We start from the raw sequence: 16,055 nt of genomic DNA on the forward strand, positions 1-16,055 counted from the left end.
TGCTGCAGCTAACATTTCTAATACCATATTGAATAGTAATGGTGATAATGGGCATCCTTGTCTCACCCCGATCTTATTGGGAATGCTTCTAGCCTCTCCCTGTTGAATATAATGCTTGTTGATGATTTCAGATAGATACTGCTTATTATTCTAAGGAACAATCTATTTATTCCTATGCTTTCTAGTATTTTTAGTAGGAATGGTACTATATTTTGTCCAAAGGCTTTTTCAGCATCTATTGATATAATCATATGATTTCTGATAGGTTTGTTATTGATATAGTTAATTATACTAATAGTTTTCCTAATATTGAACCAACCCTGCATTCCTAGGATAAATCCTACTTGGTCATAGTGTATTATTGTAGTGATAACTTGGAATTGTTTTGGTAAGATTTTATTTAAGATTTTTTGCATCTATATTCATCAGGGAGATAGGTCTATAATTTTCTTTCTCTTTTTTAACTCTTCCTGGTTTAGGTATCAACACCATATTATTGTCATAGGAAGACTTAGCAGAGTTCCATCTTCACCTATTTTTCCAAAGAGTTTATATAGAATTGAAACCAATTGTTCCTTAAATATCTGATAGAATTCAGTTGTAAATCCATCTGGCCCTGGAGATTTTTCCTTAGGGAGTTCAATAATGGCTTGTTGAATTTCTTTTTCTGAGATAGGGCTATTTAGGTTTTTAATTTTCTCTTCATTTAACCCAGGCAACTTATATTTTTGTAAATATTCATCCACTTCACTTGAATTATCAAATTCATGGGCATACAATTGAGCAAAATAATTCTGAATCATTACTTTAATTTCCTCCTCATTGGTGGTGAGTTCACCATTTTCATTTATGATACTAGCAATTTGCTTTTCTTATTTCTTTTTTTAAATCAAATTAACCAGAGGTTTATCAATTTTATTGTTTTTTTTTTCATGAAACCAACTCTTGGTTTTATTTAATAGTTCAATAGTTTTCTTGCTTTCAATTTTATTAGTTTCTCCTTTAATTTTTAGAATTTCTAATTTGATATTTAATTGGGGATTTTTAATTTGTTCTTTCTCTAATTTTTTTAGTTGCATGTTTAGATCATTGATTTCCTCTTTCTCTAATTTATTCATGTAAGCATTTAAAGCTGTAATATATTCTCTGACAACTGCCTTAGCTGTATCCCATAAGTTTTGGTATGTTGTTTCATATTGTCATTATCTAGGATGTAATCATTGATTCTTTCTATAATTTGTTGTTTGATCCACTCATTCTTTAAAATGAAGTTATTTAGTTTCCAATTAGTTTTAGCTCTATCTTTCCCTGGCTCATTATGGCATGTGGTTTTTATTGAATTATGATTTGAGAATGATGTATTAACTATTTCTGCCTTTCTGTATTTGATTATTAGGTTTTTATGCCCTAGTACATGGTCAATTTTCATGTAAGTGCCATGTACTGCAGAAAAAAAGTATAATCCTTTCTATCCCCATTCAATTTTCTCCAAAGGTCTATCATATCTAGGTTTTCTAACACTCTGTTTACCTCCTTAACTTCCTTCTTATTTATTTTATGATTAGAATTATCTAAATCTGAGAGTGGGAGGTTGAGATCTCCCACCAGTAGAGTTTTGCTGTCTATGTCTTCCTGTAATTTATCAACTTCTCTAAGAATTTGGATGCTATACCATTGGTGCATACATATTTAGTATTGAAATTGCTTCATTGTCTATGGTACCTTTTAGGAGGATATAGTTTCCTTCCTTATCTCTTTTAATGCTATCTATTTTTGCAGTTGCTTTGTCTGAGATAAGGATTGTTCCCCCCTGATTTTTTTCACTTCAGCTGAAGCAAAATCTATTTTGCTCCAACCTTTTACCTTTACTCTATATGTATCTCTGTGTTTCAAATGAGCGTCTTGTAAGCAGCATATTGCAGGATTCTGGTTTTTAATCCACTCTGCTATTTGCTTATGTTTTAAGGGAGAGTTCAACCCATTCACATTCAAAGTTATAATTACTGACTTTTTATTGCCCTCCATGCTATCTCCTCTCTGTATTTGTCCCCCTTTTTCACTTTATCCATATTCCCCATTGTGTTTGCCCCCTTATTTGAGGTGAGTTTTGAAGGAATTAAGGGACAGTGATAAAGAAGAGAATGAATGGGCAACAGTCTGGGCAAAAGCATGGAGATGAGAGATGGCATGTTGTCAACTGGCCAATATGACTGGATAGCAGGTGTGTGCAGAGGGTGGCATAGTAGAAGACAAGAATGGTAAAAAGGGGCATGATACCACCCTGAGGAATTTAAACCCGATTCTAGAAATAAATGGGAGCTGCTGTGTTGAATAACACCATGACTCATTATGCTTTAGGAAAATTACCTTGGTGTTTGTGTGGGGGATGGGCTGGAGTGGGAAAAATCTTCTCCTCATGAGGCCAGGTGTTGCTGAAATCACATCAAATTTCCTTCACAACAGATCTTATATCTCCTTTTCTCTATACAGTTAGCCACCCCCTTAGAGTTAGCCCCTCATGGGCTAGCTAGGTGGTGCAATAGATAGAGCACTGGCCCTGGAATCAGGAGTGCCTGAGTATAAATCTGGCCTCAGACACTTAATAATTACCTAGCTGTGTGGCCTTGGGCAAGCCACTTAACCCCATTGCCTTGAAAAAACTAAAAAAAAAAGAGTTAGCCCCTCATACTTTTCACAGACGTTATTGCAACCATCTCATGATCAGTTTGCCTGTTTCAAGTCTGTCTCCCCCCTACCCTCAACTCCCTACCCTGTCTCCCTCTAGTCTATCCTCAGGATGGTTGTAAAGTGATGTTCCTTAAGTACAGACTTGACTTTTCTACTCAACCAACTCCAAGGGCTCCCTATTTCTCCCAATAAAAAATTCTCTGTTTATCCTTTAAAGAAGTCACAACCTGGCCTCAACCTCTCTAATCCTGTTGAACTTGCCTGCTACTCTAGGGTTCAGCCAAATTGACCTTCTCTCTGCTTCTCACAGATGGAGTTCCAGCTTCTATCTTTGCAATGGACATGAACTGCCTCCCCCCACCATGTTCTGCCCCCCATCTTGACTTATCAGCTTCACAGGCTTCCTGAGAGATTCAGCTTAGATCTTGCTTTCTACAAGGGACCTTTCCCAAAACTCCTTAAGCCCTAAATTCTCTGTACTAATTATTTCTAATTTATTTTCAGAATCCCAAGACTCTGATCACCATTCCTTCTAATGTCTCTGAACAGAACACCCAATCTCATCTCTCTCTCTATATGTGTTTTTTTCAGTTGAACTATAAACTCCTTGAGGGCAGGAACTGTCTTACTTGTTTGCATTTGTAAAATAATGGCTTGGCATAGGTGGCTGGCATATAGTAAGCTATCCATCCCTCCCTCCCTCCATCTATCCAACACCATGAAGCATCTTCAATTTGCTATACTCGGTGTGACTCCCAACTGACTTTCCCCTTCCCACAGTCCAGTTAGCCTGTTGACTCTTCCCCACACACCCTAGAAAACCCCAAACTATTGTGTTGACTCCTTTCTTCCAGTAGAGCTTAGTGACTCCTCTTATCCAAGACCTAGTCCTCCCCTCTCCTATGAGCTTGTTTTACTCCACATGGACTTATCTTCCATATTCCTTACCCCCTCAGAATGGAAGTGCCTAGGTCATTGTAGGTGCTAAAGAAATGTCTCTGCCTTGTTGGACTTTTCTCATAGATTTGCAATTTTCCCATCATCCTTTGCTCCTCCCACCTCCTTGGCCATAGTCCTAGGGAATGTGCTGAGAGACCTCAAGGCCCTGAAAAAAGAAGGGTAAAGCCCCTACCCCTGAGAGCCCCGCTGGGGGTTGCTATACATGAAGCCCCTCGGCAGCCGGTCTGGACCCAGGCCCAATTTGTTTTCTGCCTGTCATCTTTATCTTCCCCATCTCAGGAGCCTGGGACAGGGAGGGCATCCTGCTGAGCCTTTCCAGGATTCTGGCTGTCATCTGGATTGATTTACAGGCCCAGAAGGGCTCCTCCCCACACCCTGCCATGCCCACCTCCATGGAGGAGGCATGAGCAATGTCATCCTGGGTAAACATATTTCCACAGGAAGCATCTTATCAGATGTCAGAGAGGGGCAGCGATTCTCAGGTCTCTGGAAAGAGTCATACATCACCGAGCTGCTCGTCTCCTCCCTCCTCCCTTCTTCCTCTCCTACCTTTGGAGATCTCTGTGAGGCTCAGGACCCTGACTCTCTCTTGGCCCCATCTCCCCTGCAAAGGGCCATGGCCCAGCTAAAGAGAGAGGCAGCAAACTCCTCAGAGCCTCTAGTTCCTGCCCATCCTTCAATGCTGACAGTGCATCTGTCAAGTTGGGAGTTAGTTAGGAAGATGAGGGATCCCCATACCCCCCCCATTCAAAATCCAGATAAGGAGGTGGCAGCAGAAATGAGTCTCTTAAGGTCCCAAACAACTCGAGTGCACAGGCATCCATCTCTGGCAGCCGGCAGACAGCACAGGGTGGGGGTGGGGAAAGAGCGCTGATGATAAATGAGGAGGTTGAGGTTGGGCACTCTGCCTATGGGTGGGAGCAGGTTAAGGGAGATGACAGATTGATGGGTCTTTCCCTGGTTCCTGAACTCCAGGAGCATCCTCTGAAGCCCCTGAAGATGATGGATGGAAGGGTCTCCCTCCCCCCATCTCTGTTTCCCCTTGCCTCCCTGCTTCTTTCTCAGATCACTCAGAATCCAGAATTCCTCAGCCTTTTTTGGTGGTAAGGTCCTGCAGGAGACAGTCTGCTTGACTTGGAGCTACAAAGTCCGGGGTTCCAATCTTGCCTCAGAAACTTAGCAGCTGGGTAACCTTAGGAAAGTCATTTGCACTTTCGGGGCCTGAAATGGGGACAATTATGCCTGGCAGACTTAGTTCACGGGTCTCATAAAATGAGGTGGGCAATACCCTTATAACCCTCAGAGAACTGTAGCAAGTGACTTGTGTGGCTTTTATTACTGTCATTGGTATTGTTAGGTTTTCCTGGGGGCCTTCCAGTTTGCAGATGTCTGATGTCTGAAGGGGAAACAGAAAGGATTTCTCTGGCCACTGGGTCAAGATCTCTCAATTTATTTGAGGGACAGTGAGAATAAGTCCCCTTCCCATCCTTCTCTCTGGGGTCCAGCTTGTGGCAACTGGAGGTCATGCTGCGAGGGGAGGGGAGTGGGCAGCATCACCAGGGATGAGGAACCGAAAACCCTTTGGCTCCGAGCTCTCCCTCACTGGGTGTGGTGGCCTCTGATGGAAACAAGGAAGCCTAGAATTCTAGCATCCTTCGGGGATCAGCTTCTACTTTCTCCTAGGGAGACTGGAACACCAAAAAGTGTCTGTGGAGGTGGGCCAGAGCAAGAAGAGAGCCCAGATCACCTTGCCTCAGGGCTCATCCCACCAGGCGCCAATGAGTATTTACTTAGGTCCTCCTAGGCATGATTACTCCTCTGCTCCCAACTTTACAAGAGCAGAGCTTGTCGGGGCAGTAGAAAGGAACTGAGCCAAAAGCCTCACTCCCAGGAGGGCTCTGGATCTGGGGGGGAGGCCCCAGAGTCCATTGAGTCCACCCCTGAGGAGGCAGAGGCCCAGGGGCCCAAAGCAGCAACACTATTTTTCAACTTTCCCAGGGTGCCAGCTAAGATGGTGCCCAAAGCTTCCCATTGTCTCCGATGTCCCAGACCTGGAACATGATGGAGCAAGGTCTTAAAGCTAGATCTCAAGACCCCAATCCAGGACCATAGTCCGGCTATTGTCTTTGGAGGAGGAATGTCCTTCGGGCACAAAGATCCTTTGGGCTGGCTCCATGGGAAAAGGTCGTTTTGAGATTCCTGATGAGCGGCAGATGAATGTGAGTTAGCGGCTGAGCCCCTGAGAGCCTTGGTGATGTGCTCAGGAAGGTTTGGATTCTCCATGCCCTCCCCCCGCCCCTTTGCTGGATTAGGTCAGGAGCAGGGAGCAGGAGGCTGGTCTGAGTTTGATGGAAAGCAGGCCCCACGCTCCCGACACCGGGTGTCTGCTGATGATGATGCATGACGAGGCTCGGCTGGAGGCTGAGTGTGGGGGTGAACTCCTCCTTGGCCTGACTCCTCTCCAGATCTTGGCGTGGTCCTGGCCTTGGCTTCCCATGCGAGGGGGTCTCCTAAAGGATGGCCAATGGGCCCCTTTGGGGCTAGATCCTAAAGGGCTTCCCCCACCCCAAGTAGGGAGTGAAGAGGGAAATTGTCTTGGCTGGGTGTCTGTGGTTCAGTGGCTGTGATGTCAGGGATATGGTCAGAGTGCAAATTCGGATGCTCCTCCATTTTACCAGTGGGATCTTGGGCAAGTCAGTTAGTTTCTTGTTCTTCAGTTTCTTCACTTGCAAATTGTAGGGGTTGAACTAGATGACCATGGAAATCTCTTCCAGTTAAATAGAGACCCCATGGAAGAGTGCAGAGAATCCACATGGGGAGCAGGAAGCCCCAAATTTGGTTCCAGTCCTACCTGAGGCCCTTCCTAGATGGGTGACTCAGACAGCCTCAGTTTTCAAAATAAAGGATTGAGGCTCATTGTCCTCTCATTCATCTCATTATGACTGGAGGAATCCAGCTCTCATCCTTGATCACCCTGAGGAGCCTCGTCACCACTGGCTCTCAGCATGTGTAGCTCATGTATAGATTGGGTCTTATCACTGTTCTCTTGCTATCTCTCTCCAAGCTTTTGGGAGAAGCCTGGGGTTTGAGGCCTGACTGTCTGGTGAGTCTGTATTTATACAGGAACTATTGGGTGACTCAAGATGGGTTAATCACTTCATAATTATAATCTCATTTGATCCTCCCAACCACACTGGGAGGGAGATGCTGCTACAGGGCTAAGTGACATGCTTAGGGTCACACAGTTCATAAGTGTCTGGGGCTGAATTTGAACTCAGAATTTCCAGACTACAGGCCTAGTGCTTTATCCTTTGTACCATACAACTGCTAAAGGTCTAGGCCTCCTTCAAAGGTAAACCAAGGCCCAAGACAACAGCAAATTCTGTTCATCCTTTAAGACCATTTGCCAGGTGGTTGGGGGTCTTCTCACTACTCATCCTGACATGTTCATGTGGCCCCTAGGGCCATGTTGGGATGGCCTGAAGCCCTGAGTGATTTCTGCTCTCCCTTGGTGGGTTTGACCCTGAGAAGACTGAGGATCAGGCAGCTGGCTGGACAGGGAGGCATGATATCATTGAGTTGATCATCATGTTCTGGGAGCTTGTGGACTGGCCAAGATAGTGGCTGGGGAGCATTCTCCAAGGATGGACAATTGTCTCATAGAAGGCAAAGGACCAGAGATCATCTGGGGGATGCTCCTCAACTGGACCTTGCTCAGGCCAAGGCTCTTCCCTGTTTGGATTTGGTGAACTCCCCCTGGGAGTGGGGGAGGCCAGGGAGGATGAAGGGGCTGACTCTGGTTGCCCTCAGATGAAAGCCTCCCAGTGTGCTGGGGTCATAGGCAGGAAATCCCTCATGGTGACAGTTGCTTTCTTCCCCTAGGGCAGCCCAGGAGAAGGAAAGCTCTGAAACCAGTTAAGAGCTGTTGGGGAAAGGTGGAAAGATTCCTATGGAGCATGGGCCCATCCTCCCCCCAAGAACTTGTCTGCTCTCTGCCTGCCCCCAGACAATCCTTCCCTGCATAAGCCCTCAAAGGGCTCCTTCCCCCAAACCCAGGAGGATCAGTCATTTCTTCTGCACTGTTTGCACTTGAGGTCTGGCAAGGGGAAATGACAGGTCAAACAATTAATTAATAAATAGCTGGTCCAGGACTAGACCCAGGTTGCTCAACTCCTATTCTGGGGCTCCTGCCATAGCAAGACCTTGCCACCTTGAGAAAGCCACTATGAGGAGGGTGCATTGATATTTTGGGTGTTTTATGTCATCTTCATTTCTGAATATGTCCCTGTCCCCTTCCCCCAGTGACTAGTCCCGGGTAGAAAAGGTTAAAAAGAAAAGAGGAAAAAGGAGTAGTCCAGCAAAACTGACCACGCCATAAGCCGATGCTGACAAATGCTCCCCACCCATAGACCCCCACCTCTGCAGAGTGAGGAGGCAGGAGGACTTTCCCATCTCGTCTTCAGGTCCCATGTCTTCTTAGGACCTTGGGGCTTTTGTGCCTTGCCCCACCCCATCTTTCTATTTGAAGTTGTTATTTGGTTATTTCTGCTTCTGAATCTGCTCTGCATCAATCTTCTTAGGATTTTCCAACACTTTTGGAATTTTTCCACCTTCTTGTTTCTTATATGGCTCAAGAATAGTCCATCACTTTGCCCCTAATTGGCCTAGTCATTGCCCAAGGGATGGGAAAAAGACTCGTGTGACTCTGCTGAGCCCCCCTGGCCCTCACCTCTGTGGACTCAGAGGAGGAGGTGGCTTGGGAAAAGTGGGGGCATGCACATTCCTGTCTTGCTCTGGGAACTTTAGTCTTGTCACCTTTCAGTGACACCCAGTTGGGGATGAAGCCACAGAAGCTGCCAGATGTACAGGAGGTGAGGGTGGCATTTCTAAGCAACTTGGCCATACTCATGTTCTGGGAGAGAATTAGGGGCTATTTGGAACCAGGGATGGCAAGGGCTCTGGTCTTGCCTGGAAAAGATCTCCCTGCTCTTCTTCCCACCCCTTTGGTCTCAGAAACAAGACAAAATAAAGATGAAAATCAGAGAAAGAGGATTAGAAACATGACTGAGGTGGGAGAAAGTTTGACTTCAGAGTGGTCAGAGGTGCCAGGCAAGGTGACTGCAGAAGCTTAGGTGACCCTGGGCATGTCGATCTGCCCAAACCTCAGTTTCCACATCTGTAGCATGGTAATGCTCTCCTTACTTTTAGATGCTAAAGGGAGGGAAATGCTTTGCCAAGCACTCTCCATAAGGGAGCTCTGATTATTAGAGCTGTCTCTGGGAGACAATGGCAGAAGATACTGAAAAAAAAAAAAGAAAGAGGTCAGTCTGCTGTCTGGTCAGAAGGAAGGAAAGAGAAGAAGAAAGCCAGAGGAAAAATGGCAGCCTGTAGTATTGCCTTGGATCAAGGATTAAGAATGGCACAGGACCTTAGAGGTCATTGTATTAGTTCCCTCATTGGACAGAAGAGGATGCTGAGGCCTGCAGGGATGAGGTGGCTTAGGGCTGTCCAGAGTCAGGGAGCTCATAAATGGAAGGGACAGGATGGCACTAAGGGCTTTGGGAATCCAGATATCTCTAACACCAGAATCTTCAGTCATCTTGAATCAGGTATTCTGACATTCAGCAAATTCCCTGCACAGAACTTCCAATTTAGGGAAGTGATTTGTTTGAGAGAATCCTGGGCCTCAAACCTCAAATGGCCAAACATCATGGTGGATGGTGGCAGCTCACTCACTGTGGTAGGTGGTGGTGGGCATCTGAGGTGGGGAAGGACCTTTTGTAATAATGGCAGCTCTTCTTTCAGATTTCTCTCCCTGGTTTAATGCTAAAAACTCTGCTCATCATCCCCTTTGATTCAGCAATACTACTACTACTAGGACTATTTCCCAAAGAGCTCAAAGAAAAGGGAAAAGGATCTATTTGTCCTAAAATATTTATAGCAGCTTGTTGTTGCTGCTTTTTTTATTTTTGCAAGGCAATGGGGTTAAGTGACTTGCCCAAGGTCACACAGCTAAGTAAGCATTAAGGGTCTGAGGGTGGATTTGAACTCAGGGCCACTTGACTCCAAGGCTGGTGCTCTGTCCACTCTGCCACTTAGCCACCCCTAAAGCAGCAATTTTTTTGTGATGGCAAAGAATTGGAAATTGAGGCAATGCCCATCAATTGGGGAATGGGAACAAGTTGTGATATATAATTGCTATGGAATATTTCTGTTGTATAAGCAATCATGAAGGAGCTTTAGGTAATGCAGTGGATGGAGCACTGGTCCTGGAGTCAGGAAGACCTGAGTTCAATTCCACCCTCAGACCCTTAATACTTATTTAGCTGTGTGACCTTGGGCAAGTGACTTAACCCCACTGTCTTGCAAACCCCTCCCCTCCAAAAAAAAAAGGATGAAAAGGATAGTTTCAGGAAAGCCTGGGAAGACTTTTATGAACAGAGGCAGAGTGAACAGAGTCAGGAGGATATTGAAATGATGATCACCTGGGAAAGACTTGGCTATTCTGATCAAGGCAATGATCTAAGATAATTCCAAAGGATTTAAGATGAAAAATACTATCTACCTCCACAGACAGAACTGGTGGACTATAAGTACTGACTTTCTTATATTTTGTTTCTTTTTTTTTAGTTTTTTTTTTTTGCAAGGCAAATGGGGTTAAGTGGCTTGCCCAAGGCCACACAGCTAGGTCATTATTAAGTGCCTGAGGTCTGATTTGAACCCAGGTACTCTTGACTCCAAGGCCGGTGCTTTATCCACTACGCCACCTAGCCGCCCCTTATATTTTGTTTCTTACTTTTAATTATTTAAAAAAAATTTTTTTGCAGTATAGCTAATGTGCAAATATTTTACATGACTTCACATGTATAATTGATATCAATATCAAATTAGTTGCCTTCTCAAGGAGTGAGGAAGGGAGGGAGAGAGTTTGGCACTCAAAATTTAAAAGAAGAAAGTTACAGATGTCAAAATAAAAATATTTCAAAATAAAGAACCCCCAAACCTGCACATTCTAACTTGAACCAGACTTTTCTCCCATCACTGTCCCTCCAAGCTCCAAACTCCAGCTGGACAGATCTCTCACTATTCTCCACATGTGACAGTGGGTCTCTTGCCTCCTGATACCCTCTGTCTTTGGCATTCTGTACTCCATGGCACTTCCCAACTGTCTAACAAAGCAAACCACTCTCTATTTGTTCCCAGAGATGCTGCAGACTTTACCCTAAATCCATCTTTTCAAAATTCAATTCAAGCCAGTTGAAAGCACTGAGATATATAGCAAAGGGTCTTGTCCTCAGAGGGCTTACATTCATCAGAGAATAGAAGATGACTTGTGGAGGAGGGGAAAGCAGAAACCACTGAGGGAGGTCACAGTGAACTTCCTATAGAAGGTGGTATATGAGTGGGATTCTAAGAGGCGTGTGGGGGGTGTTCAGTCCAGCCATGGTTGTGCCAAAGTGTGGAGGTGGCCACTAGAAGGGTCAAGTCCTGGAATGGCAAGCAGGCTGTAGTGGCAGTCTTAGGACCTTGTTAGGCCCTCAGGATGCCAACTCCCAGACTCCTAGTCCTGCCAGTCTGCCTCAGCCTCTGCCTCAGAGAAGACAAGGTAGGAGAGAGCACTTGGGGTCCCAAAACCTGGGTTTGAATCCTTATGTCTACAGGGTTTTAGAGCATCAGAGTTGGAGGGATCATTGAGCCCAAGTCTTTCTTTTTTCTTAGTTTTTTTTTTGGTAAGGCAAATGGGGTTAAGTGGCTTGCCCAAGGCCACACAGCTAGGTAATTATTAAGTGTCTGAGGTTGGATTTGAACTCAGGTGCTCCTGACTCCAGGGCCAGTGCTTTATCCACTGTGCCACCTAGCTGCCCTGAGCTCAAGTCTTTCTGAGGACCATTGAGGAATCTGATATAGAAGGATATGAGATACCATGTGGTCCCATGGGGGGCCTTGGGCTGAGAATCCAGGGTCTCTGCTTTCAGATATCAGAATCCTTCCACCACCACCTGCAGGATGACTTTGGGTCAGTCTTTTTTTTTGGGGGGGGGTCAGTCTTTTGACCTGTGTCATCCTCAGCATTTTATTTGGGAGTGGGGACTTCTCCTTCATCCCCCAGTGAGGAAAATGCTCTCCAGAATCCAGCTCAGCAAATGCCCTGGTCTGCTAAGAAGGCTGGCTGGTGACTTGAGTCACCTGACTTTTAAGAGACCCTCCATTCTTCTGGGGCCCTCAAGAACAATGTGCTGAGGGGATCATGAGCCCATTCTCCAGGCAGAGAAAGGTTGAATTTGTTTTGGGTTGCAGTTTCTGCCCTTCCCTTTCCTCCCCTCCTCTTGCCAGCCCCTTCCTCAGCAGCTGCCCTTGCTGTACTGGCTGGTCTCTGGACCTCAGCCAGAGTCCTGTTGCCAAGCTCCTCAATGTTTCTGCCCAGGTCCAAAAGGAAAATGCCTATTTCTGCCCAGACCACCATCCAGGCTGCAGCAGAATATGAATTTCTTTCTTTTCAGGGACCTCTTGAGCCAATCAATCACCAAGACTTAATTAAGCATTGTAATTGTGCCAGGCCCTGACTCATGCTTGGATTCCTTTGCCCAGAAGGCACTAAAGCTGGTCTGTCTGGGGAGCTAGGACTCCCAGCTTTGGCAGCAGAAGTCACTGTCCCTTGGAAAGACTGCCTTGGGTCTGTGATATCCGTGGGAGCGGCTCCCTGAACCCCAGGACCCCTCCCCCAAGCCCAATGGCCCTCAGAGGGACTCATTCCAATGGACCAGATACAGAGGAGCAAAGATCCCAGGTAAAACCCAGAGAGAACCAGATGTCAAATGTTCCATTTGAACTCAGGGAAAATCATTTCTGTTCAGAACAAAGGTGTCCCCTTGAGAATCCCATGCCCGCTATCAATTCGTGGCCTTAGGAACTCAGAAAAAAGAAAGTGTGTCCATGTACTTCACAGCAACTTGAGTCAAAAACCACTTCTTGTGTTTGCACTGGGGATACAAAGACTCAAACCAAATAGACCTCCCCTCAAGGGGCTTATATTTTTGGATGGGTGGGAGATTTGAAGGGACAACCTGGATATAACAAAGTCAAATGTATGCACCAAGTAAGAGACATTTGAGATGAAGGTAAGAGGTGGGAATCTGGAAAGGCCTGGGCTGACCATGGTGGGCCTGAGCTGTGCCTTCAGGGAAAGAAAGGATTCCAGAAAACAAAGGTGAAGATAGAGAAATGTTAGGGAAGGAAAGCTATACCTTGGGCAAGAGCATGGAGGTGGGAGATGCCATGTCATATTGGGTGGATAGTGCAGGGAAGTAGAAGGGGTATTATGTGAAATAACTCTGCCAAGGGAAGCTGAATTCAGTGGAGAAGGATGCTCAATGCCAACCAGAAGGCATTCTTTGGGTAGCCAGAAAAGCTTGCTAACCATTGATGGGGCTACATTTGAAAGATTATTATTTAAAAGCTGGTGAAGGACAGAATGCCAAGGGAGAGAACCTGGAGGCTGGGAGCCAAAGCAGAGGATATTGAAGTGGAAAAGGAGGATGAAGGACTTATCGGAGGTCTCTGCTCTTCGAGGATTCACGTTTGAAGTGGGGAGATGTTGAAGACACAGCCATCTAAAGCAATGAAAGCTTTCACCAGAATAGTTCTGGAGGAAACAAGGCTAGAAAGACTGTCAGTTTCTGGGGGAGGGCACTTAGAAGCATGACATATCGGTAACTGGTTAGGAGGCTGTGCCAGGGCTTTGTGATGGGCACCTTATCAGTCAGATATGCCGACCTGATTGAAAGCAGGATGTTTTCTGACTGTTGACAAACCAAAATGAGTTTCCAATGAGGTTGCCATTCAGAGCCCCTGCTCCCAGTCCTGGCAGATGTGTCTTAGAACACCTGGTTATCCTTCCACCTGAGTTGTTTCCACCACCCCCTCCTTTCTTTAGCACATTCTCTCTGACCTGCAGTACAAGATGCCAGGGAGGTTACTTTAAGCTGTGCTTCCTTGCTATCTTCCTGACACTTTCTGTCCAGAGAATTGTCAATAGAATGTCAAAGTAGGGAACTTTGGAGTTATCCAGAGAGCTTGGGCAGATGGCCACTCAGATCACACCAGAGAATAGCTATGGGGAGGGCCAACAGGGACCTTCACAACCAGGGTCTCTGAAAAAGCACCATGGAGATGACCTAGTTGACCCCACAGATACCACTAAACTCTCTAGGAAACCATCAAATGCCTTTAAGTAAATGTGTCAGAATATCAAGAGTTGCAGAGAAGCAGATTGTGGTTGTTTGTAAGAAGAACCTCCTCCTATCAGGGCTGCCCCAAAGTGCCATAGCTGCTTCTGGAAGGGGCTTCCCTCTTGCTGGAGGTCTTCGAGCAAAGACCAGATGGTTGCTTGTCCGTTCCAGTCCTGGAGGGCTTTCTTTTAAGGTCCAAGTTGACTGAAGTCACTCCCAGTTCAGAGAATCCGTGATTCTGTGGCTAAAGTAAAAAAGAAGTTCCACCTGGGAGTGAGAAAGTCCAGGAATCATGTCTAGCTCGGTTTGTCTGGGAGGGGGGTTGCCCACCCTTAGGTGAAGCCAGGTGCTTCTGGCAGTTGTATTCAGCGAGGTGGTACCACATCCTTGGTTCTCTTGAGATCACTGCAGGCTAGTTCTGGGAAGCCTGCCCTGGGGCAGGCCCAGTCATGCCTCAGAGCATCGGAATGGACTTAAAACTGGGCAAAGACCTTTGGGCTTGCCTGCTCTGGCACTGGAGCAGAAGGTGATAGTGCTGGGACTGAGGGGTTGGACTCAAGCAGCTCTTGCCTTCTTTTTCTGGGGGCTCTTGAGGAGAAAGATTGCTGTGAGGCACCAGGAAAGGGAGGACCAGGCTCCATGACTTCTCACTTGGGTGCCATGTGTCTGTGAACACATGCTACCTCTTCCTTTGGGATCTTGGTGTTTTTTTTCCTTCTGATCATCTGTGAACAAGGAGCTAAAGATAGCAGTGACCTAGGGACTGGACAAGCCAGTGGGTGTCAGTCCTTTCAGCCTGGAAGCCAGGAACAGCCATAGCTGCCTTGAACTCACTGGTGATTGATCTGCTGGTTAAAGACCCACATCCTGCCAAGAACTAAGCCAGTGGCCAAGGGAGCAAGTCATTCATTGGTTAAGCCACACACCAGAAGGAGTGCGGTGGGATCTCTTAAGATGGGAGAAAATGACTCCTATAGTCCAAATTACCAGGTGCCTTCTTGCTTCCCTGCATAATTGATGAGATTCCTTTTTCTCTCAGGGATGTCCCTGTTCCCAAGGGATATAAGGAAAACCATGGACTCCTGGTCTGGAGAGGGATAACTTTGTACCTTCTGTCTTTGCTGTCTCTTCTCATACAAACCAATCAGTGGGAACTGGTTGGCTGACTATACTGGAAAACTCACCAGAAGCCCAAACCCCTCAGGATTATCCCTAAAACTCAGAGAGGAATAAAGCACCAGTGCCCACTGAATTCCTAACCTGGCTAAGAGTTGGGGCTTGCAGTATGAACCCAGAAAGGCAGCCTCAGAGGAGACTTTAGGGGGGCTACCTAATTCAAACCTCTCATCTGACAGATGAGGAAACAGGCTTTGGGGGGCAATGCAACTTGCTTCACAGGTGGGATTTGAGCCCAGTTACTCTGACAAGTTGTCGACTCATTTTATTGTCATTTAATTTAATTGGACAGATAGAACATGAGGTGTTTGCTCTGGTCAGAGTACTGGGAGGTACTGGGAGGTAGCATGTGTACTGTGCTATATTTGTATATTTGTATTTGGTACCATTTTTCTAGTTGGCAAAATATCAGCTGGCAGCTCTGGATCCTCCCTCAGGCAGAAAATGTTGATAGCTCTCTCATTTTACAGGCAGGCAAACTGAGGCCCCAGAGAAGTTAACTCTGACAGAAGATTGAATCCAGGGGGATTCCAGGTCCCCTGAAATGCCCTAAAATGCATACAGTTCATGTATGAACCCCCTTCTCTCACATTAGTAGCCCATGGATTGTTTGCTTAGTTGCTAATTAAACCAGGTTTCAGCCCCACTTCCGCTTCAACCCATGGTTGGTTTCATGGAAAATCAGGACATCGTGACAATGGGTAATGGGTTGGAACAGCCTTGTTGGTGAACACTGGCTTCCTGTCTCCAGCTGCCTCAGATCTCGCCCCTCCCTGCCCCCCCAAACTGGGCCTCCTCTGTCCACTGGGGACTTCCCCACAACTTGACTCTGTTACTGAGCCCTTCCTTCAGTGGGCTACCTCTGGCCAAGCAAGGCCCCTGTCCCTTCTCCTACTCCCTGGGCATCCCCATTCATGCTTGACAGCACTGGAGAAATAACCAAGTTCTGTGCTTTGAAGAGTCTGGGTAACACCTGGGCAGATAAGCCCGGAATCGAGGAGT

This window comes from Macrotis lagotis, chromosome 6 (assembly GCF_037893015.1).
Source record: "Macrotis lagotis isolate mMagLag1 chromosome 6, bilby.v1.9.chrom.fasta, whole genome shotgun sequence".
In the NCBI taxonomy this organism is placed as follows: domain Eukaryota; kingdom Metazoa; phylum Chordata; class Mammalia; order Peramelemorphia; family Peramelidae; genus Macrotis; species Macrotis lagotis.